The sequence below is a fragment of the Physeter macrocephalus genome, chromosome 1 (genome assembly GCF_002837175.3).
Source record: "Physeter macrocephalus isolate SW-GA chromosome 1, ASM283717v5, whole genome shotgun sequence".
NCBI classification, from domain to species: Eukaryota; Metazoa; Chordata; class Mammalia; order Artiodactyla; family Physeteridae; genus Physeter; species Physeter macrocephalus.
Window position 1 is genome coordinate 77,919,018 of NC_041214.2, and position 8,786 is coordinate 77,927,803.

An 8,786-nucleotide genomic window follows, 5' to 3' on the forward strand; every position below is an offset into this window, starting at 1 on the left:
ACCATTTGCTCCCGGGGAGCACAGTTGGGAATTAGCGTTTCCGTGCAACAAGGCCAGAACCCAGCCTTGAACACAGAAAAGGAGGGGACCTCCTCTTGCTATTTGCCAAACATTTTTCAGAGCAGAGGAAAATGCCTGTAATTGCCAAGGTTCAGGGAGCAACAACAAAGCCTCTCAGTACAAATGCTGTGTGGGAACATGTTTATGCCCATGTCCACCTTCTCCATTACTTTATTCCTTTCCTGCTTTGCACTGACAAGGAGACTCATCATGGTTTTGAAATAGCCAAATTCATCTTCAAGCTCTGAAAATCCTCACTGCCATAAGCAATCTTCCCTTTTATTTAACTTTGGCTTAAGAAGGGAAATGTAATTTGCATATGTCTGACTCTAGTGAAGACTTCATTTATTAGGGGTTGAAGAGAGACTCAATTTGGTGGCAAAGGTATTTTCAAGAAAGGTATGAATCAAAATCTCAAAATATGGTTCCCTCCAATAACCTAACACTGAAACAGTTATAAACATGAAGGATCATATCTTCAGCTTCAGCCCCAGGCGTCCCTCTCCCCCACCAAAAAAAATCCTAAGGAAGTACATCCCTGACTCATAAAATTTCTCCATCCCTGCTGTTAATTTCACAGTCTGACCCACCTCAGAATAACATGAATAAAAGGAAGGAAAAACTTAATCCAAGAAGTTAATAATCCATTACTGCTGTAGCAAGCCAAACCAGAATTTTTCAAACAAAAGGGGATTCCCATCTCTCCTACCCTATTCTTCTCCTTCCCCAACCCATAAATTCACTCTAATACTGTCCGTGTTATATAAGGTCTTATAACAGAATTCTTTCAGTAACTAATATTTGAACAGAATCCTTCCACTGGCTTTTACTCTAGGGTGAACCATGTTATAAGATTCTACCATATGAAATCATGCCATCTTAGCTAGTGAAAAATGAGCACACGAAGTAATGTGTTATAGTGAGGAGGCAAGGTAAACTACCCAAATACCCTACTTTATGTTAGCCATATGATTTGAAGCTGAGAAGCCTTTACATTTTCTATAACATAAAATTCATTCCATTCCCTTGCCCTAAAGATGTTATTAACCTCTATTGTCTGCAGTGGGGCGGGAGGAGGTATATGTGCTGTGACCTGTCAAACGTGTATACACCCAGCCTTTGGGATGTGTTGTCGGGATATAAGCTTTTAAAATTTTATTATGGAATATACAAAAGTAGAGAGACTAGTATAATGAGCCCACAAGTATCCATCACCTGGTTTCAGTAATTACTAACTCATTTGGAAAATCTTGTTTCATCTATAGCTCTACCCATACCTAACCCCCACCCTGCCACTGGATTATTTTGAAGCAGATCCCAGACATCATATAATTTCATCCATAAATATTTAAACATCTATCTCGAAATGAACTTTAAAAAACCATAAGCCACAATACGATTATCACATAGCAGGATACAATTTGACCATAAGTATGAACTTGTTCCAAAGCTGCTGACCACCTATCCGGCTCCCCTTTAAGAATGCTGCTGCCTGGAATTTTCCTCTTTCCTGTCTCTTTCTCTCCTGCCTACCTCTTCAGTTTATCTGCCACTTCCTCAAGTTTTCTCTGACCAACCCAAACTAAGTTATATACACATTTCCTTTGTATCACTTAACTCAACTTTAAACACATAATTAAAGAAGGAATTATTGAACTAATGTCTTTCCTCATCCCCTCTCCTCTGCTACAAACTGCAGGCTCCTTGAGGGCAGGAACATGGCCTCTGTCTTGTTCACCATATTGTTCCCAATACTTAACGCAGAGAATAAGTCATTGAAGTAGTGGAAATTATTCCATCTCAGACTCCCAAAGCCTGGAAAAAGTCCATCTGTGGTAAATTGTTTGTAAATATGTGTGAATAATTCCTATAATTACTTTTCCTGTAACCATATCCTTGAATATTTCCCTCCCACACTGATTCTGAGCTTAGCTACGTGTATTAGTTAGCTATTGCTGTGTAATACATCACTCCAAAATTAACACAACACAGCTTCTGTGGGTCAGGACTCAAGGCATGACTTGGCTAGGTCCCCTGCTTCAAAGTCTCTTGCAAGGCTACAATGAAGGTGTGGGCCAGGGCTGCATTCTCATCAGAAGGTTGAACTGGGGAAGGATCTTCTTCCAAGATCGCTCAGTGACTAGTTTGCAAGGATTTGATTCCTTAAAGAACTGTTGGGCTGAGGGTCTCAGTTCCTCACTGGTTGTTGGCTGGAAGGTACCCTCAGTTCCTTGCCACATGGACCTCTTCATAAGGCAGCTTGCTTTACCGGAACAAGCATGTAAAAAGAGTCAGAGAGTGTCAGTCTTTTATAACCTAGTCTCAGAAGTGATATCCCATCATTCTTGCCATATTCTATTCATCAGAAGCAAGTCAGTAGGTCCAGCCCTCAAACAAGGGGTGGAAGTTACACAAGGACATGAATATCAGGAAGCAGGAATCATTGGGAGCCATTTCAGAAGCTACATACCACATCATGTGAATTGCTTTAGCCAACGGGAGAATAGAAAACATGCTTAGCAAAGATTTCCAAAGGACATACTCATTGGGATTTGCCCTTTCTTTCTGTGCTTGAAACTGTGAGACCAACATGTGTACAAGCCAGAGCAAGCCTGCTGGAGGGTGAAATGCCTTGTGGAGGAGAATGGAGGTGCCCCCAGTTGACAATTCCCAGCCAATGGTCTATTAACCACTAGAAGCATCAGTGAGGCTATACTAGATCATCCTAGACCAACCGGCTGATCACAGAAGCATAAGAAAGTCCAGTAGAGCTCTGCTGAGCCAGTCTTGAACAGAACAACCACAAGGACACACCACAGAATCAGGAGATGCATAAAACAGTTGTTGTTTCAAGCTGCTAAGTTTCAAGTACGTAGTTTCTTACAGAGTAAAGCTAACTGATACACCCCCCAATTCTCTCATGTTGTAGGCAAATAATTGAGTATTCAAGAGGCTAAGTGACTTGCTCGATGTCACAGTGCCACAGGCACAGTGGGACAAGTTCTCTAGGACTGGGCATCAGAACAATGCAGATGGTTCAAGTCTAAGCTCTGTTTTTTTTCTGGCTTGGAGACCTGGGCAAATCCCTTATGCTTTCTGGGGTTCAGTTTCTTTGTCAGCAAAACAAAAAAGAAGGTTTTCCAGAACATCTCTTAGCACTCAAAACTATGACCTGTCCACTTAGCTAGGGTTAGAATCCTTTTGGGTTCAGATGTCATTTGTGAATAGTCAGATATTCCCTTCTTATCTGATTGCACATATTTGTCTAATGCTAATGTAAGTTTTGTCTACACACACCAACCATTCTGAACACTTTGATAAATCGAGTCATTACAAATCAGTTACTTTTTGGTTGCTTGATTGAACCAAGCAACTAATTCCACCGTGGTTATAAATAACCTGCTAGTAATTGGTCAATTTGTCATATTAAAGCAATTAGAATGATGAAATGGATGGAGAAGCCCTTCCAAATGAGGTGCAACAAAATTAGAAGTCTTCTCTGGGGAGGGAGGATGCCTATTTAGCATTGCTGATGGCATAATTCAGACCCTCATCATCCCCTTTGGTGTAAAGGAAAGAACAGCAGCTTTGGAATCAGACAGAATGGAATCAAAGTTCAGCTCCACTACCACCTAGCTGAGTGATCTTGGACAAGTTATTTAGCCTCATCTCTTAACAGAGAATTATAATTCCTATTTCATACACCTGCAGTAAACACTAAATATGATAACATGTCAAGAGGCTAGCACAATATCTGGCACATTGAAGAGCCTCAATAAATATTCATCTTCCTCGGGCTTCCCTGTTGGCACAGTGGTTAAGAATCTGCCTGCTAATGCAGGGGACACAGGTTCGATCCCTGGTCTGGGAAGATCCCACATGCCACAGAGCAACTAAGCCTGTGCGCCACAACTACTGAGCCTGTGCTCTAGAACCTACGAGCCACAACTACTGAGCCCACGTGCCTAGAGCCTGTGCTCCACAATAAGGGAAGCCACCACAATGAGAAGCCTGCGCACTGCAACAAAGAGTAGCCCCCGCTCGCAGCAACTAGAGAAAGCCCGTGCACAGCAATGAAGACCCAATGCAGCCAAAAATAAATAAATAAAATTAATTAATTTAAAAAAAAAAAAATATATATATATATATATATTAGTCTTCCTCTTCCCAGCACCTCCAAATGCCCTCCATGTTTATAGACTCTTTATGTTCAGTCCTTCCTTCACGATGCTGAGAATGCATTTCTCTAAAACAAATCTTATCAGAACATACATGGCCTAAAAACCTTTGACGCTTCTCACTACCTACCAAAAAAACTCCAAACCTTTGTAGACTATACAAAGCCCTCCCCACCTCTTCTCCAGCTACCCTTCCCCATGCCTCCAAATCTGTAACTTCCCCAGATGGTGGTTTTGTTGCTGGACGTGTAATATGCTTTCCTGCCTGCCTCTGTGCCTTCCCGCATTCTTTTCTCTTTGCCTTGAATTGCCCACCCCCTCCCCCCATTTAAACATGAGGAATGCTCCCCTTTCCTTCAAGTTCTAGCTTGAAGGCTACTTGAAGCCTTTTCTTAGTTCACTCCCTCCTCCATATTCAAGGACGTGCTGTGCCTACCACTTAGTACCTCACATAGTGAGGCAGGTACTGTGTATTTCCAGTGCTTGACATTGTGTTGGGTAATAGAAGACACTCAACAAATATTTTTGAATGGACACATTAAAAGATTTATGACTGAACAGTCATAAATAGTAGAGAACGGCAAAACATCTGTTTTTTTAAAGCTTAAGCCCCCAGAACTAGGAGATTCCTATGAAGCTGAACTTCAAAGGCTTCATAGGAATCTCCTAGTTCTGGGGGCTTAAGCTTTAAAAAACAGATGTTTTGTCTTTCTATACTATTTGACTGTTTAGTCATAAATCTTTTAATGTGTCCATTCAAAAATATTCAACAAACTGGCTTGTCATCTTACTGAATGAATGTCTTAACCTCTATAGGTGAGTGACCCAGTCTGTAACAACTCTAGACTCCAAGAGGTATTTTAGACATTGCAAGAACGACAGACTCATAATAGAGAAATACTCATGGTCCTTCCCTAACCTTCTGATATTGTACCATGAAGGGCAACTTTCCTGCAAAATATCCCATTGCACCACTATCAAAGGCAAAGTAGAAAAACAGGTCCCTGAAACTGAACAGGACCTTGCAGGGCCTTCCTGGGTAGAAGCCCCTAAGTGCCCCCCACACACTCACACTGTGCACGCACACTTTTTGTTTGGCCTTCCCTAAGCTTCCCTGAGTTCCAAGAACAGACTAAAGCAGTTAATGATTAGAACAATAGAGTCACAAGACTCTTAGTTCCTCCTGAAGGGATATAGATAACAATCTGATGCATATCTTTGCATTGTTCTGCAGAAACTAAGATCCCAAACTCATGGATGATTGTGACTACATACTGACCACAAGCTCACAGACCACAGACTCGTTGGAACAAGAAGGCTGATGATTAAGATTCCTGAAACGTCACCCTGTTACCTTACTACTAACCAACCAAAAAAATGTCCATGAGCTGATCACGTACCCTGTGGCCCTCACCCCTAATGTTGCCTTTAGAAACCCTTCCCTAAGAGCTATCCAGGAGTTTGGGTCATTAGCTGCCCGTTCTCCTTGCTTGGCACCTTGCAATAAACACTGTGCTTTCCTTCACCACAATCCAGTGTCAGTAGATTGGCTTGGCTTTGCGTTGGGCAAGCAGACCCAACTTTGGTTTGGTAACACCCTGAGCCAGTCCAAAAAAGCATTTCCTGTAATATTTTTGAAGCAGTGGAAGTAGTAGATATTTGTGGATTATTTTAATATAATTTTCAACATTCACCATTCCATCCCTTAGCTGCCCTTTGAAGACACACACCAAGTTTTGTCCCAATTTGTTTTATCAACTAGAGAAATATTTTTATCTATGAAAATTTTTTTGTGGAAAAATAACCTCCAGAGTAGGTTTTGAACGTAAAAGAGGATGGCAAAAGGCCTGTGATTAATATGACAAGCCATCAGCCCCCTGTAGGGATCAGTACACACCCTCAGTGTTCAAGCCCCATAACAACTGGACTTTTCCTGAGTAATATGATGTGACAGTAATGGAAGTAGGATCTAGGTCAATCTTGTGCTCCACACAACACAACCGTTCTTTATGCTCCAGTGGTCCACACTTACTTCTGGAAGCGGTGGACCTATCATAATTTTGAAAGAACACTCTGGCTTCTTTTAATGGTAAGATAACACACTCATTCTGCCCTTTCCATTAAAAAAAAAAGAAGAAAACCTTTTTTCCTGATGATTAGCAATTAAAATAATTCAGCTTTAATTAGCTCATTTCAGTAAGCAGCTAAAGGCTAAAATGACAGTGAAGAGCAATCTGAATACAATGACTGACTCATGGATTATAAATGAGACAGCTGAGGTGCCACATTCAACCCTTGAAGATGCTGGGCTGCAGTTAGCACTCCATCCACACCCAGGGCCCCAAGCATTTAGGTCACGTCCAGCATATAGTACTGGGCTCATTTATCCACTCCACAAATAGCTGTTGAGTATCTTCTGTGTGCCAGGCTCTGAGTTGGATGCTGGAGATAATTTAGAAGGGAGACATAAACCAACCATAAGAGTATAAAAGGTAATTGCTTTGATTAAGGGGTTTAAACAAATCACAGTAGAAGAATGCAGGAGAAACAGAAAAATCTGCCTGCAGCCATCAAAAAATATCTCACGGAAAGGATGAGTTAGCACTGGCAATGCAGTCAACCTGGGCTGGGATATTATGGGGAAGAGAACAGCATGCAGGCAGGCAAGAAAGGCAAAGAGCCGCTCTATAAGCCTGTCTTGCTCGAAAGTAATGCAGGCTTGACAGAGCAGTTAGACGAGGGGCGGAATAAGTAGGCAGGGGCCAGATCATGAAAAGCCCTGCAAGGTTTAGACTGAGTCCTCTACACAGTAGTTTTTGAATACTTTTAAGCTAGAAGCACTTTGTTCAATGGAAATACTTACCAGAAAGCATAAATGAAACAAATTCGTAAAGTCCAGCTGTTCCCACTGAAGCTGTTACTTATTGGAGGGGAATGCTGGAACCTCATTTGTTTGTAACCCCCAAAACAACAGAGCAAGACCACTGTTTCAGGAGAGTGCAAGTTGTGGTGGGCAGCCTCTAACATGGCCCCCAGTGATCACCACTTCCTGGTATTCATACTCGGCATAATTCCCTCCCTTGAGTGTGGACTGGACTTAGCAACCCCAAAAGTTGTGATGGAGTCACGTCCAAGATTAGGTTACAGAGACTATGGCTTCTGTTGTCATAGTCTTTCTCTCCCCTCCCCCAACCTTCTCTCTCTGAAATCTCACTCTGAGGGAAGCCGACTGCCATGTTGTGAGTGCCCTACGGAAAAGCCCTCATGGGAAGGAAATGACCATCTCTGGCCAACAGCCAGTAAGGACTCGAGGCCTCCGACAAGCACATGAGTGAGCTTGGAAGCAAATCCTTCCAACTGAATCCTGAGATGAAACTGTTCTAGCTAACACCTTGTCTGCACTTGTAAGAGACCCTGAGCTAGCTGAGCTGCACCCAGGTTCCTGACCCACAGAAGCTGTGAGATAATTTGTTATGCAGCAAGAGATAACTAATATAGGAGCCAGTGAGGAATTCTGAGCCCAGAGTGACAGGATCAAGTATGAATTATAAATATTAAATTAGGAATTTGGGAGTAACATAAATACACCACTATATATAACATAGATAAACAACAAGGTCCTACTGTATAGCACAGGGGACTATACTCAATATTTTGTAATATATATTCTGGAAAAGAATATATATATATATATATATTCATTTTTATGAATCATTCTGCTATACACCTGAAACTAACACAACATTGTAAAACAACTATACTTCAATTTTATAAAAAAGAATTATCCAATGAGAATCTACCATTTAACCACATACTGCAATAAAATTGAGTAGTAAGATTTAAAACTAAAAAATAAAACATAAACTAGCTACCCCATTAAAAAAATATTAAGTCTGGAATGAGCCAGGAGGAAACACTGAATGGAGCAAGACCAGAGATAAGGCAATTTCCAGGCTAGGAGGGAGAGGAAGGGGGCCTGAACAGTGGGGGTGGAAAGCAGAAGTGGTATAAATCCTTAAGAGGTAAAAATAAAATGTGGGATTATTTGAGTCTGTGGAGCAAACGAGTTTCAGGGACAATGCCAGTCATTAGCTAGGGAACAAAGAAGGAGGAATGTGTTTGGAGAGAAAGGAAAAGAGTTCCATTTGAGATGTGTGGACATCAAAGTGGCTGGGAGTCATCCTTACGGAGAACAGTAATTGTTACTTGGAGGCTGGTTCAGAGAAGTCTTCAGTAGGGTATTCTGCATAAGAAATTGTACTTACATATTAGGGCGCTTCAGTCACACAGGCTGCAAACTCCACTGCCTTTGGGGGCCAAGAAAATAACAAAGGAATGAAGAGTTCTGGGTATAAAGTAATAGACTGAGGCAGGGACTGTTGAACTGCAGAGTGCCTGCCTTCCTTAAAGCTATCAAAACCAAACCCATATGAAACTCTGTGCTGTCTGGGAAACTGAATTCAGTTTCTAGAGAAGCTGGAATTTAACAGCACTCCTTAGGAAGGTGTCACAGCAGCGTGAGAAGGACATGAGCTTTGTGTCGTGGTC